Source organism: Emydura macquarii, unplaced genomic scaffold (genome assembly GCF_026122565.2).
Source record: "Emydura macquarii macquarii isolate MOO-44397 ecotype Brisbane River unplaced genomic scaffold, CSIRO-AGI_Emac_v2 contig_3328, whole genome shotgun sequence".
NCBI lineage: Eukaryota > Metazoa > Chordata > Testudines > Chelidae > Emydura > Emydura macquarii.
Window position 1 is genome coordinate 7,384,294 of NW_027133465.1, and position 15,025 is coordinate 7,399,318.

Consider the following 15,025-nt stretch of genomic DNA (forward strand, 5'->3'; position numbering starts at 1 on the left):
CACTGGATTGGGACTCAGGAGCCCTCGGGTCTATTCTCAGTTCTGCTGGTGACCTTGGGCAAGTCATTTCGCCTCTCTGTACCTCAGTTTTCCCAGCTGTAAAATGGGAATAAAGTGCTATCTGCTCTACTGATGAAAAGCACCGTATTAAAGCTATGGATAAGGCCCTACTTAATTTGCAATATTGCAGATCCTGCTATATTAGGTTTTCATTGCAATTTTGACAGCAGCAGCCCAGCCACGCCCGGGGCTGACAGCAAGAGCCCCCTGGGGCAGCTGACAGAGGGAGCCCCTTCTGTCTGCCCTGGGCTCGGCAGAGCTCCTGCTGTCAGCTTTTTCAAATTACCATCAATAATAAGGGTCCATTATGACTTTTCTGCCCTTTTCCATGTCTTGTCCACAACTCAGCCACAATTATACGACAATCTTCCTGTGATTTAAGCAGGGCCTTAGCTAGGGATTATTCTTACTACAATCCTCTCGCATCCTGGCCCGGGGCTGAAGGAATTTCAACTCACTGGAGGCAAGAGCAATTTCAAGGCCCCTTTTCAGCAGGAGACAGGGAAGAGGAACTGGCCTGGCTGAGCAGATCCACACCCCACCCTACCAGGGGAGGAGATGCCAGATCTGCAGATCCAAGCACAGAACCTTTCCTTCCCCCTGGGTGTCCAGGGAATGATCTCGGCAGCAGTCTGCTCGCTCTGGCCCACCGGCAGTTGCATCATACATGATGCCGGCTACAGGGCCAGATCTCCTGTGCAGTTCAGGGCACCCCAACCACCTACTGCTGTGGGAGCAGGGGGTGCTCAGCACGTCTCAGGATCTGGCCCATCGACTTGTGTGGCAGTTGCAAGGTTTGGCCCTAGCGGCCCTCCCAGGCTCTGTGGGTCACTGGATGCCGCCAGGGGGCTCTTCGTTGGCTTTCAAGAAGACCAATGGGCCCATCTAGTGGACAGCGGGCAAACAACCACCACAACTGCAGGAGGAATCTGACGTCCCAGCTTACTCAGAGCTGCACCGTTTGTACCGTTGGTCGTGGGGACGGGGATAGTCGCATGGGGCTAGTCTTTTAGATCCGGAACCTCAAAGGTATTTAGACTCCCATTGATCTCAATGGGAATTAGGCACCTAAATACTTTTGGGGATCGAGACCCTGTTGTGATAAGTGGGTCTATCAATGGGCTCCGGTTGCGAGTTCAGCTGTAAGACGTACGGGAAAGTTCACGAGCTGTGACACTGGCCTACACTAACCCGTGCTGATGGGAAAAGGTACGAAAATGAGACAGCACCACTGAATTAGTCCAAACAGAAAGGCCTCCTGATATAACTCGAGGACCGTGTTAAAATCATGGTTGGTAAAAACTGAAGATGTGGAACTGGAAATTAATGAACAAAAAATGGGTGTGTGTCAACCTCACAATCTCCTGAGACTATGGCCTTCTTTGTCCTAATCCTGAAAGATGTCCTGGCCAGACTGGGCCAGAGAGCGGGATCCAGATGACCTCACCACCCTGACCAGCTGCAGTTTAGCTGAATCGCCCCCAAAAATGAAATAGGATCGGACTTTAACGAGAGCACACCAACAACGACCCCAGCTCATCTCCACTAACTTCTTCTCTTTTCCCCAAAAGAAAGGTTATCATAATCAGTGAAGATCCGCTCAGTCGATCCAGAAAGCGACGTATTAAGACCACCTTCTCAAGTGGCGTAGCGCTGTGTCGAGGGGAACGTGATTCCCGTTGGTGCACTGCAGTGAAGACGGCGCGCAGAACAGAAGCAGAGAAGTCGACGGGAGTTACGCAAGTTTTTTGCGTAGTTTGCGTAACTCCGGTCAACTGCCGCTGAATCTCCGAGGTAAGTGAAGACAGGCCCTGAGTTTGTAATCCTGCCTGAGTGAGTTCTCCAGTCATCCAGATGGTCTTCCAGGGAAAACAATTTCTAATATGAAAACAAGCAGAAAGAAAACCTTTTAAAGCAAATAGACTCCGCCCAAGCTCTCTTTATCCATCATAAAGAAGGGCCCAAACCCATTTTCTCCCCTGCTTAAGAAGTCACATTTAAAACCAAGATTGTCTTTGACCTTTCTGCATTCATCGACGTCCTCCAGCAGTGTTTGCTTGTCCAGGGCAGCAGCTGACGGGTTAAATACACAACAGCCGCTCTCATGACTGTGCAGGGTGGCAGTCACAAGACTGGAGAGATGCTGACGTTCTCACCATTTCCATCTCTGGCTGGACAAACTCTAAGCACACAATGACAATGAATGCTGCCTAATGCCCTGGGCTGGGCTGCAGTCAGCTTCATTCAGACAAAACAAACCAGAGCTCCATGGGGATTTGCAGGAAGGACTGACCCAGAGGCTTGGTCGACACTTACCTCCGCGATGCGGCGGTAGTCGACGGGAGTTAATACGCAAAGAACTTGCGTAACTCCCGTTGATCACTGTGCTTCTCTTCTGCGCGCCGTCTTCACAGCACCGCGCCGATGGGAACGCAGCGCTACGCCACTGGCGGAGGTGGATTAATAACGTCGACTTCGGGATCGACTGAGCGGGGCTTCACAGACCGCTCAGTCAATCCAGAGAAGTCGATCTGATGGCGGCGACTTTGCCACCGTCAATGTAGACCAAGCCAGAGTCTGTGGGACAGATTTTCCTTTCCAGCTGACCTCAGAGACAGAGAGGCAAGGCCAAGGCAGTTCAAAACTCCCTTTGCTTCTCCCTGATGCACCATCTAGGGCTTCTCTTACATCAGGGATATTCCCCGGTGCTCCGTTTTGTCGGCTCTACGGCCTTTTTGCGCCAGCAGGGAACCAAATCAAAGGAAATACAAAAACAAGCGGTGTGTGTTGTTGCCATTGCTCCTGAATCTCAGCACACAGAGCAGCAGACACGTCAGTGCCACGTGTGCATGTGTTTGAAGCGCCATTGCATTGAGCAAGCTGCTGCGTGGCTGTAGGAAAACATACTTGCCGTCCAAACAGTGACATGTCCCTAGAGATTGTCTACAATTAAGACTGCTGAGTTTAGGAGGTGAGCCTGAAAGCAGGGGGGGGGGAGGGGTGTCTCTTCTCAGGGTAGATAATATGGGAGCTAATGCACATTTTCTGCGCCATAGGAGCTATTCTAAACCACATTGCATACAATATCCTTCCACCCAAGGAACACAAAGCACTTCACAAGCATTAATAGATGCAGCTTCCTCTCAGCAACCCTGATTAATGGAGGAAAGAGACACACAGAGCTTGCGTGATTTGCCTGAGGCCATGCAGGGAGGCGGTGGCAGAGTCAGGAGCAGAACACAGACCTCCTGACTTTCCTGTGCCTTCACCACAAGCCCATCACTCCGCTGCCAGCGACACAGGCTGCACTCTGTGTATGCCTTGTACAGGGAATGATACGCTCTCCCGCCATGTAGCACCTCCCTCCGCACTGTAAATGGCCCGCTGCAGTGAATGAACAGCTTCCAGGTACGGAATCTGGATTAATGGGGTACCTTTGTGGAGCGAGAAACAGCCTGATTTTCTAGGCTTTCCTGGCCAGGGACACATGGAGTTTTCGTGGTTTCCCCTTTTAGGCATGACTGATACACCTGGGGTAGGCATGGCACTTTTACTCACAGTTCATAGACAGTGATTGTCACTAGACTCTTTACAAGTGTCTTTGCAAATAACCAACGTTATCACACTATTTCCTGTCATCTATTTCATTGACAAAGGCAAAATGGCAATGGCTTGTTTGGTTCTTCATATCTTTCTACTGTGGGAGTAGCCAAGGGTGTTATGTTCACAGCATACATACAGAGCTGTTAGAAGGTTGCAGTGTAACTCGACTTTGTTACCTAGACTCCAGAACCCTAACACACAAGAGCCAAAACCAGAGAGAGACAAAACAGGCTGCTCCCAAAAACCTGAGAGGCACAGTTCACCCTGCCTTGCTCCAGGCTGGCTCGTTTGCAGACAGACTGCTGAAGACCCCAGATCACACACTTCCCTATGGAGCCCCCAGCCTGCATGCAGGACCAGGAAACTCCTTAAGACGTAAAGTGATAGCTTGTGACTTTAACATGGTTTTAAATATGCTACCGCTATGACCCAGGCAGGATAAGAGCTGCTCAACCTCCATGTGTGTGTGTGTGTGTGTGTGTGTGTGTGTCGTCTGTCAATAACAGGATTGGGCCACGGATCACGCAGGGGCAGGTAAGGAGCTCTCCAGCAGAAGGCTAAATGCCCTGGGACCCAGAAAGGGTCAGCCCCAGTGGACATCCGTTCTCTTGGAGCAGGTAAGATTCCACCTCCTCGCCCCTTCCTTTCCTCCTGGTAGAGTGGCCGGCAGTTACTGGGCTACCTGCCCCTCTGATGCCTCCTGGGCTCTTCGATGCACCCCCTCAGGTCTCAAGCTGTCACCTCTCTCTGGGTGGACTCGCGGTTCTTCACTCTTAGACCAGGCCTTGGAATGCAAGCCCCTGGGATCCACCGTGATGACCTCAGGAGGCCTGAATTAGCTTCTGTGCCTGCAGTTCCGTCCCCTCTAGGAGCAATGACAGAGCAAAATCAGTAACCCGGCAGCCTCCTTAAAGCCTAGGATTTAGAACCAAAGCATTTAAGAGAAAATGGGTTTATTGTGTTACGATCTGTCCATACGCCTGCCTGCCTCTCCCTACAGCTTGCCCTTCCCTTGCTCAGGAAACACCCAACTCCTTCAGCCGCCCTCTGCAGAGCTTGTCCCCCTGGTAGCTCCTGGCAAATCACCCTTTCCACTCCAGAGTGGAACTTTTTCACTGCGCAGAGCCCTTTGATCTGTCAGTTCCCAGCACTAGCAGGACAGCAGTGTCACATTAGCCGGGAAGTAGGCCATTGTCCTGTGATTGCCCCCCAAGGTTTGCTGGGTGGTTGCTGCTCTATAGCTCGTGTGTGGTTTTCCTGTTCACTCTTAGCGGCCCCCCCCCCCCTTTGGCTAGATCAATGCATTCCTACGGAAAAGACACATACCCCAGACCCAATAACTTCCCTCACTGACCAGTACCCTCCAGTGTTCAGGACGCAATTACACCGGTGTGCTTGGATTGCCACCGAGCATCTCCGCCCCCATCACCGTGGCACTGGGATCACATTCTGGTCCCACCGGCACGGCCGGATGCTGACAAACGGGAGGGAGTTTAGAGGAAATGGTGAGGTGGTGAGAGGATAGACTGAAGGCACCGTACACATATGTGTACAGCACCTAGGGGTGGGCCATGCCCTTAACAGACACGAGCCGAAAGAGCCTGCAGTCTAACCTGGGTTGATCTAATACAGCAGAGACTCGATTCTCCCGTCACTTACCCCAGTGTCAAGCAGGAGTAAGTCTGCTGATGCCACTGCTGTAAAACTGGTGCAAATGGCCGGAGACTCAATCTCAAGGTCTCTCCTTTCTCTTGCTGCTTTCCCTCCCAGCAGAGCAGGTTTCACGGCTCTGCTGCTATTTTGCCCAGAACAAAGGCTTTCCAGCCAACAAAGAGCTTAGCAATCTTAAATGTGATGTCTAACCCCCCCAAATCAAGGCCTGGATCATGACATAGCTGCTCGTAGCCCTTTGTTAGCACGACCGTGCCAAACTCCACCCCTGTGCTGCTAGGCACTGAACCGATAAATACAGGCTAGCTGGTTAGAATCAACAGAAAATCAACATCCCAAAAGCCAAGCTCCATCATGAATGCCCTGGGCCTAGCGTTTCTCCTGCTTCTGGCACTGACAGGAACCATCAGTAAGTATCCCTCAAAAGAGATGGGTCCCCCCTCACTCCCAACTACTCAGACTGCTATAGTTTCTAAATCTGTGGGAAGGTACGTTCATGGCTTGGTAAGGGTGCGAGTGAAGCGTGTGTGCATGGGAGAATCCAAAGCGAAAGGACTACACAGCATTGTAACCCTGTTGCAGCCTCTGGGTCTTTTGCTAGCATTGTTCTGGGAAGGAAGCCTGCCTCTGTGAAAGCAGCTAGGGAGAGCAGACTCAGAAATTTGGAGGAAGACCAACAGGGTTGGTTTGTTTTTCATGCTTCAGGAAAATTGCTTTGGGGGAAGGGAGATTGTTCCACTGGGTCAAATTCTGCTCTTGTTTCCATCTATGTAAATCCACGGAAGTCAGGGGAGTTACCTGGAACTTACACCAGTACAACTGAGAGCAGAATACGGCCCACTTATGAACAGCACCTCCTGGGAACCGTGGCAAACCCAGACCAGGGAGTCTTAACTAAACTGGGAGCTCGCAGAGACACACTCCACTTGGTCCAGAACTAGAAAGAAATGGGCCCAAATTCATCCCTGGGGTCACTCAACTGACTCGTGAAGTCAGTGGGTGTGACACCATTGCTGAAGTTATTCCTGGAGCTCTCACCTCACCTGGCATGAAAAGGCTTGTAAACTAGAGGAAGGGCACCCAAGTGCTCTGACAATAGCGGCACTTGGGGCCAGGGGAAAAATGACAAGTCATCATTCAGACCCTGGCAACAGCAGCAGAGAAGGCCCCGGGCATTGTGTGCTAATCACTGGGATTGCACTGGGCTGACGCAGAGTCAGCTGAGGCAGAGACACTGAGTTAGCCTTTCCATCCTGCACCTACGCCACCATCGTCTGCAGCAGCAGCTTCCGGAGGAGGGGAAGGCACCAGAGCCGCTGCTCCCAGGCAGTTGAGTCTGTCTGTCTATCCACTCTATTGATGATCCCAAAAGTTAGGAAACTCTTCAGTTTGTGCAATCACGCCCTTGGTCTTGGACCATTCCAAGCTCTCAAATAGCTTTTCCTGTCTGCTTCAGACTTTCCAGAAAACCCTACCCTGGCATGAGATCAGCCTGTGACATTTCAGACAGATTGTTCTAGGTTTGGCGAAATAAGAGAGTTTGACATGTGTGCGTGTGGAAATGAGGTTTGTAAGCCGGCCAGAGGCTACAGGCCCATGCCAGGGGCCCCAGCTCCTCGAGTCAGAATCTCTGGCTTTTAAAAGGACCTCATGGATTCAAAGCCAAGGTTGAGATTGTGGGCCCAGGGTAACTGGGGGCTGCTGCAGGGTCGACTAAGGAAAGCTGGAGCGGGTGGAGTGCTAAGGAGCATTTATTCGGTTACGGGAGCCCCGAGTTAATTCCTTTACAACTTTTTAGCTAAAATAACATGTAAACACACACACTTCTACAGCGCCCCACAAAACCCCGATTTGGTGACATCAATGGTTATACAATGAATATTAATGCTATGGGAGGCATATAATTACACCCGCCCCTGTTTGTTACTTACCACGTAACCTGCCTGGCATGTGCATTTTCGCCATGAAGTTGGCTATCTTGACAGCAGGAATGACCATAAATCTCCTTAATGAACCAACCGTGAGGGAAGAACAAGGGGGGGGAGATATCCCGAGTTTTCTCTAACAGGCGTGCTGTCTGAGAAAGCATTTCTTATCACCTTCTTTGTCCAGATGGTGAGGGGAGGAATAGAAGGGGGGGGACATTATAACCCCGTTACCATGGTACCTATCGGACAGGTCATTTTGCCCTGCTTCAGCATTTGATTCCCTCCCCCCCCCACTCCAAAACTAGGGAGTTGCTGTGATCAGCGCATGATTATTGCTTGTGTAGTACATGGCCTTTTTAGCCCAAGCCAGGAGTCCCACGGAGGACAATTCGTGTCCAAAGCCTGGGCTCAATTCCCAGCCCCCCAGGAATATGGCCCATCGCTGACATCCTTTGTCCCCGTACCCACAGGGCCTGCCTGAGTCTGCAGACAGCCTGAAACGGTAGCACCAGGAGGTGTGACCTGCCCCATTCGTCTTATTGCTGAAATCTTCAGCCACCTCCTCAAGAAGGGGCTGGGCCTGGGGTTGGGGTGGGACCATGAGGGAGGGGCGGGGCCATGGCATTCCCCTGTGGGGGGAGGGGGTGCCCTGGATTGCTTTAATTCAGCCCTGTGTATAATGAAAGGGTCGATTCAACCTCTGGAGCTGCTAGAAGCTGGGACTGGATGACAGAGGCTGGCTCACTTCAAATTGCCCTGTTCTGTTCATTCCCTCTGATGCACCTGGCACTGGCCAGCCTCAGAGACAGGATACTGGGCTGGCTGGACCGTTGGTTTGACCCAGCACAGGCGTTCTGATGCTCTTATGCAGAGGCACGTTACTCTAGTTTAATGGTGTAGACGAGGGCTGTTGCCACCATATAGCTACTGAAGGAGAAGAGATCGGCTGAAGCTGTGAGTATAAGTGGTGGGAAGGGAATGGGTCTGGGGTTACATGCCTGACAATTGAGAGCGTTTATAGTGCATTTTGGTGGTAGGTCTCCAAGCACTTTACAAAGGAGGTTGGTATCCTTATCTCCGTTCTGCAGATGGGGAAACTGAGGCACAGAGCAGTGAGGTGACTTGATCAAGATCACCCAGCGAGTGAGCAGGAGCCGGAATGAGAAACAGAGGCCAGGAAAGGAAGGATGATTCGGTGATTACAGCACTAGACTGGGATTCAAGAGACCTGGGTTCAGTTCCTAGCTCTGCCACAGATAACCTGTGTGACCTCGGTCAAATCACTTAAACTCTCAGAGCCTCAGTGCCCCAGATGTAAAACAAGAATAATAAAACTTCCATCCTCTGTCTGCCTTGGCTGGCTAGACAAGGACCTTTACTGTGTGTCTGTACAGGCCTGGCACACGTGGCCCTGATCGTGGTTAGAGCTGCCAGGTTTTACTCTAATGGGAACTGGTTGGGAATTTTGTGATGAAATGGATATTCCCAGCAAAATGCGGATGAGCTGAAACCAAAACGTTTTGCAGAAAAGAGTCTGTTTCGATCCCTTTTTTTACTTGAAAAAATTGAAGGGGAAAAAAAAGGTCAAAAGAAAACGTTTAATCTTTTACCGTTCACAGCATTTTTTTGGGGGGGATTTCAACTCTTTGTCCTCATTCAGGGTGGGAAATTATTTAAAAAATTGTCACGGGACGAGAAATCCATTTCCCACCCAGCTCTACAAATCACAACCCAGTTCTCTAGCCACCGCGGCCCTCTGCCTCCCTGTGATACGGTAATGGCTGCCGCTTAAAACTCGAGGCTCAATCTGTTCAAGGGGCCAGGTGTCCTCAATAAGGGGCTGATCCAAAACCCACTGAAGTCAAGGGGTCACTTGCCACTGAGCAGACCCTCAGTGCATCCCAGTCATTGGACTGAAGCGTCCCATAATATGGTCTACTCAAAGGGACCAGCTCCTCGGCGACAAGCTCCCATGGACACAAGCTCCAGGCTATCCCGAGCGCTTCCTTCAGCTGCTGCTTTCTCTCTGCCCAGGGGCCCAGGAAGTCGCCCCCCTGACCACCTTGACCTGCGCCAACCGGAGAGGGTACTGCCGCCGCTTCTGCCTTGCTCACGAGGTGTACGTAGGCCACCATGGCTGCCCACGACACTACAGGTAAAAAATGTGCGGCGCGGCCCAGCTCCTCCTGGCCCGGGAGCGGCCCCCTGCTTGTGGGAGTCGGAAAAAACACCCCGGTTGGAGACCAAAGGGCAGGGGTGTGTGGGACGAGGGACGGGGGAACGCTGTCTTGCTGCCTGTGATCTGTACTGGCCCAACGGCCTCTGAGTGCACGTGTGATGGCCACCATCGTGGCTGGCCCACCGGGGATCGAGCTGGGCGCCTCCACAAGAACAAGCACACAGGGCTTGAGCAAGAGAACCAGGCTTCAGTAGCGGTCAGAAGCAGGCTCAGATCCTCTGCAGAGCAGCAGAGCAGTTTCAGGGTAGCTACACAACTAGAGGGTAGCCTCCTCTCGGTGGTCCACTCCAAGAGTGCCCAGTGAAGGCTCAGGCCTCCAGCCGTCACCTGTCTCTGGGCAGGGACCCTTCTGACGGCGGGGTTCAAGACTGCACAGCCCTCGCCGTACTCTGTGAGGCTCCCAGCAAGCCAATCTGCCTAAGGGCCGACACCCAGGCCGTGCTTTCTCTCCAAGCATACGCTCCGCAGTTGCAAACTACCACCCAGCTTTTTCTCAGCAGAGTGTATTTATTCTTCAGGTAAAAGCATGTCGGAGAAAACCTATAAAAAACAATCCGTTCCTACATGCTTACTGAATGCTCCAGAAGTCACCCATCAATCTTATGGGGCCCTGGCAGACCACCGTCTTTCCAACCCCTTCAGCAAGGACTGGGGGTCCCTGAGCCCAAAGATCCTGTTCGTTCGCTAAATGAAAAGGAAGGCTCCTGAGTCTGTTTAAACCCAGCCCTTTCTACTCAGCTTCCTGAAAACAAGTAAAGCCAGTCCCTCCCCTTATCCCCTGGCTGGTTTGGGGGTTGACCAGCCCCAAACCAGCCGTGGGATTTGCATTAATTGCCCTGAGTTATTTCAGGAACACACAACACACACCACTTGTATTGGCACATAGGGTCATGAATATGCTACACCTCATTGGCCCAGCTCAATCGAGTGGCTTTTTGAGATTTTCAGGCTTTCGGTGTTAAATACAAAACGGTCCCCAAAGATACTGCAGGTGGTTGCCAGAACCGTCACAAGGGGGGACCCATAAAACACAAGCAGCAGTGGGCTAGATAAGCAAGAGCTGTTCTTTTATTTCCAGATGCTGCATGCCAAAGGTCTACCTCGTGGAACGGACCCAGTCTAGAAGTGCCACCTAGAAGACACCTAGGTGGGTGCCATGTTTTTCCTCTACTCTCTGGTTGGGTTTGTGCCTCCGCCTTCCAGCAAGTGACACGTCACGCTGTAGCCAGGTTATTCTGCCATTCTCAATCCGAAGATTTGGGCCTGCTCCAACTCCCATTGACTTGAATGGGAGTCGGCTCATGCCCAAGAACTTGGTTCTGCCACCCTCGCTCCCCTGGGGCAGTCTCATTCGTTGCGAAGGACTGCTCCATGGGCGGACGGCTGGGCCAAACGGGGACGTCAAGGTTTAGTCGACTCTTCACTGACTTCAATGAGAAGCTGCATTTATTAATCTATCTGCCAGTAGCTCTGGTCAAGGCTCCAATGTGCTAGGCGCTGTCCAAACAGGCAGTGAAAGACCATCCCTGCCCCAAAGATCTTACAGTCTTTTGCTTAAAAACCTGCTGATATGACAAGGGACTGTTTTATTAGCATTAGGTTAACAATCAGGTTAGCCAGAGATGGGTGACTGTATATTTTCCACGTTCCTCGCAGAGGTTAAGAGACATGAGACAGACGAGTCATACCTTTGTCCTGCACATCGATCACTCAGACAGCTTTTAGGAAGGGTTCACGATGTAGGTTTGGGCTCAGATTCTGATGGGCTGTAAATCTGGAGTAACTCCACTCAAGACTTCAGAGGTGTTACTCTGCATTTGCACAGGGGTGGATGAGATCAGAATCTGGCCCTTCAGACAGACACAGAAAGATGTAGACATGGCATAGCTGAAAATACTGTAAAAAACGAAACCAAAACACAGCTGGTAGGAAAACAGCCGGTGCTGGGAGAGAAGGAAACAGGAAGAACTCTGGGGCCATCATCCATTCACACAGGTGGAAAGAGGAGAAGAGTCTGGGTAATGGGTAGACATGAGTTATCGAAGGACTAGACTAGAAAACACTCTTCACGGGAGAAAGTCAATTTTGATTAAATTTGGGGATTTTCCCACTGATTTGAAACGTCTTGTGCTGCCATGTACAAACATTTCATTTCAATCAAAAATGTTGACATTTTGATATTTCCAAATTGAGGATTTTTAAACTTTTTCATTCCACAACTATTTCAATAGTTCAACCTTTTTGTCCCAAATGGCAAAATATCAGAATTTTCCATGGATGGAGAATCCGTTTTCCAAACAGCTCTTAGAATCATAGAAGATTAACGTTGAAAGGGCCCTCAGGAGGTCATCTAGTCCAACCCCCTGTTCAGAGTAGGACCAACCCCAACTAAACCATCCCAGCCAGGGCTTTGTCACGCCGCAGCTCTAAAAATGGAGATTCCACCACCTCCCTAGGTAACCCATTCCAGTGCTTCACCTCCCTCCTAGTGCAAAAGTTTTTCCTAATATCCAACCTAGATCTCCCCCACTGCAACTTGAGACCATTGCTCCTAGTTCTGTCATCTGCCACCACTGAGAACAGCCTAGCTCCATCCTCCCTGGAACCCCCTTTCAGGTAGTTGAAGGCCACTATTAAATCCCTCCTCATTCTTCTCTTCTGCAGGCTAAACAAGTCTAGTTCCCTCAGCCTCTCCTCGTTAGTCATGTTCTCTAGCTCCCTAATCATTTTTGTTGCCCTCTGCTGGACTCTTTCCAATTTGTCTACATTCTTTTTGTAGTGGAAGGTCCAAAATTTGACACAATACTCCAAATGAGGCCTCATCAGTGCCGAATAGTGGGGAATAATCACTTCCCTCGATCTGCTGGCAATGCTCCTACTAATGCAGCCCAATATGCTATTAGCCTTCTTGGCAACCAGGGCACACTGCTGACTCAGATCCAGCTTCTTGTGCACTGTAACCCCCAGGTCCTTTTCTGCAGAACTGCTGCCTAGGCAGCCAGTCCCCAGTCTGTAGCTGTGCATGGGATTCTTCCATCCTAAGTGCAGGACTCTGCACTTGTCCTTGTTGAATCTCATCAGATTTATTTTGACCCAATCCTCTAATTTGTTTAGGTCACTCTGTATCCTATCCCTGCCCTCCAGGGTATCTACCACTCCCCCCAGCTTAGTGTCATCTGCAAACTTGCTGAGGGTGCAATCTACCCCATCCTCCAGATCATTAATGAAGATGTTGAACAAAACTGGACCCAGCACCAATCCCTGGGGCACTCCGCTTGTGACCGGCTGCCAGCTAGACATGGAGCCATTGATCACTGATGATTGACCCCGCTGATTTAGCCAGCTTTCCATTCATCTTATACTCCATTCCTCCAACCCTTATTTCTTTAACTTGCTATAAGAATATTGTGGGAGACCATATCAAAAACTTTGCTAAAGTCAGGGTATATCACGTCCACCGCTTTCCCCACATCCACAGAGCCAGTCACCTTGTCATAGAAGGCAATCAGGTTGATCAGGCATGACTTGCCCTTGATGAATCCATGCCGACTGTTCCTGATCATCTTCCTCTTTTCCAAGTGCCTCAAAATAGATTCCTTGAGGACATGCTCCATGATTTTTCCAGGGACTGAGGTGAGGCTGACCGGTCTGTAGTTCCCCAGATCCTCCTCCTTCCCTTTTTTGAAGATGGGCACTAGATTTGCCTTTTTCCAGTCATCCACAAGATGGGCTCTGTCCGCACAACTAGAACTGAGCCAACGGAGCCCATCAAAAGAATAAAGGTTGTAGGGTAGCTGGAACATAACCCTGTCCCCTGTTACTGATCCAGTGCGTTGGACTGTCCAGGATTGTAATAAATTTTGTGCCATTTCATGGGCCTCAGGCACTGATGTACCTCAGTCCCTCCTGTTCTCTGCCTGTAGCATACAATAATTTAAGCTCCTGATGGCTGTACTGCTTTGATCTAATTCTGGCTGTTGGTCTTGGGGTGGGGGTGGCTGAGTGGTGTTTAGTGCCTGTGATAGATAGGAGGTCAGAGAGATGATCTGACGGTCCCCTCCGGCCTTAAACTCCAGTTCTGGGGCTTGGTTAGGTTCTGTTGCCACTAAAACTGTGTAAATGGTCAGTAGTGGTCGGGGTTGTGGCTGGTTGCAGTGATGATCCTGCTCTCATTTACCCCCGAGCACAATCCCCAGCAAAGTCAATAAGGGTTGTGTAGGTTTCAGACACAGAATGGGACTACACATATGTATTGTGTGTCAGATCCTGGTCTCACGTACGCTGGTGTAGATCAGGGGTAACTCCACTGATGTCCATGAAGCGACAGCAGGGCAAATCCAGAGTCCATGTGCACAGAATCTAGCCCTGCATGGCTTGTAAAATGGCTTTGGACTGTCACGCTAGGCAAGCAGAATCGCTCCCACCGTGTCCAGCTGCATTGTGCCTCCAAGCGTGCATGCTCACGGCTCCCTTCTTTTGTCTGTTTGCTTGGTTTGCAGCCAGATGCTGAGGCAGCACTGACGCCATCCTCAACTCAAAGCACGCCTGACCTGGCTTAATGGGGTGGGGAGAGGGGCCGTGCAGCGGGGGGGCTGCCTTCTGCTCTGCTGAGCTTGGAAGACTGTCTAAAATAGTACTCACTGCACAGCCGAACCGGGAGTGAACCAGTCCCGCCCTCCAAATAAAAAACATCAAGCTACGTGAGGGTGTGTGTGTTTCCTTGCTCTCCTGGGAGCTTAAGTATTTGGCACGATTGTCGAAACAGGGTGAAAGACTCGGGAACAAAGAGTTAGAGCGCATTAAGGGGGGTGGGGACTAGAACTCTCAGCCTCCCGCGCCAAAAGGCTCTGTTAACAGCACAGCCTGACGCGACTGAACAACTCCTATTCCATCCAGTAGCCGGCAATAAAGATACACACATGCTAGCCAGTTCACGACACCCCAAGACCTTTGAGGAGTTCCTAGCAATCTCACCCCCAGAGGGCAGCAGGTAAGTCGCATTAGCCCCATTTTAGAGATAAGGCAGAAAGGGTTAGAAATGTCAGGATGCTGGTTTTGCTGGAGGACTCTTGGGAGGTCTGAGATGTGGACTGAGATCTTTTTGAGTCCTTCATTGAAAGGCCAGAGCGCCGCATCTTTAACAAAGGGAACGTTTCTCCTTCTAGCATCTCAGGCAGTTGAGTTAAGGGGTGATTAACAAAACCGAAAACCAGGCTGAATAAAAACCATTGCCCCTCTCGCTCTATTTCATGCCACTGGGATGTCAGGAAATCGACGAGGTTCTCCAGTTGCCCACAGCAGTTCACCACGCCAGCTAGGATGGTACGGGGAGTTGGAGGCAGCTGGGAACAGAGAGATATCAGCTGGAAGGCCCAAAAGTCTGACTCAGGAGGGGATTGCCAAATTTGTTTGAACCAATCCTCCCCTAGCCCTGGCTGGAAGCATTTACTCAGTCCTCACTCATTTACGGCTGCGTTAGAGGTTGTGATTTTCAGCCCTTAAATACACAGCTACTGAGGCCCTA

General features: G+C 50.8%; 1 long non-coding RNA gene across 1 annotated transcript; it reads left to right on the forward strand.

Moving 5' to 3' along the window:
• The first annotated feature begins 7,998 nt into the window (after window positions 1-7,998).
• LOC137143506 (uncharacterized) lies at window positions 7,999-14,065 on the forward strand. The gene is made up of 4 exons (XR_010917179.1): window positions 7,999-8,216; window positions 9,297-9,417; window positions 10,580-10,648; window positions 14,001-14,065. It is a non-coding gene; the product is annotated as an uncharacterized lncRNA (long non-coding RNA).
• Window positions 14,066-15,025: the final 960 nt, after the last annotated feature.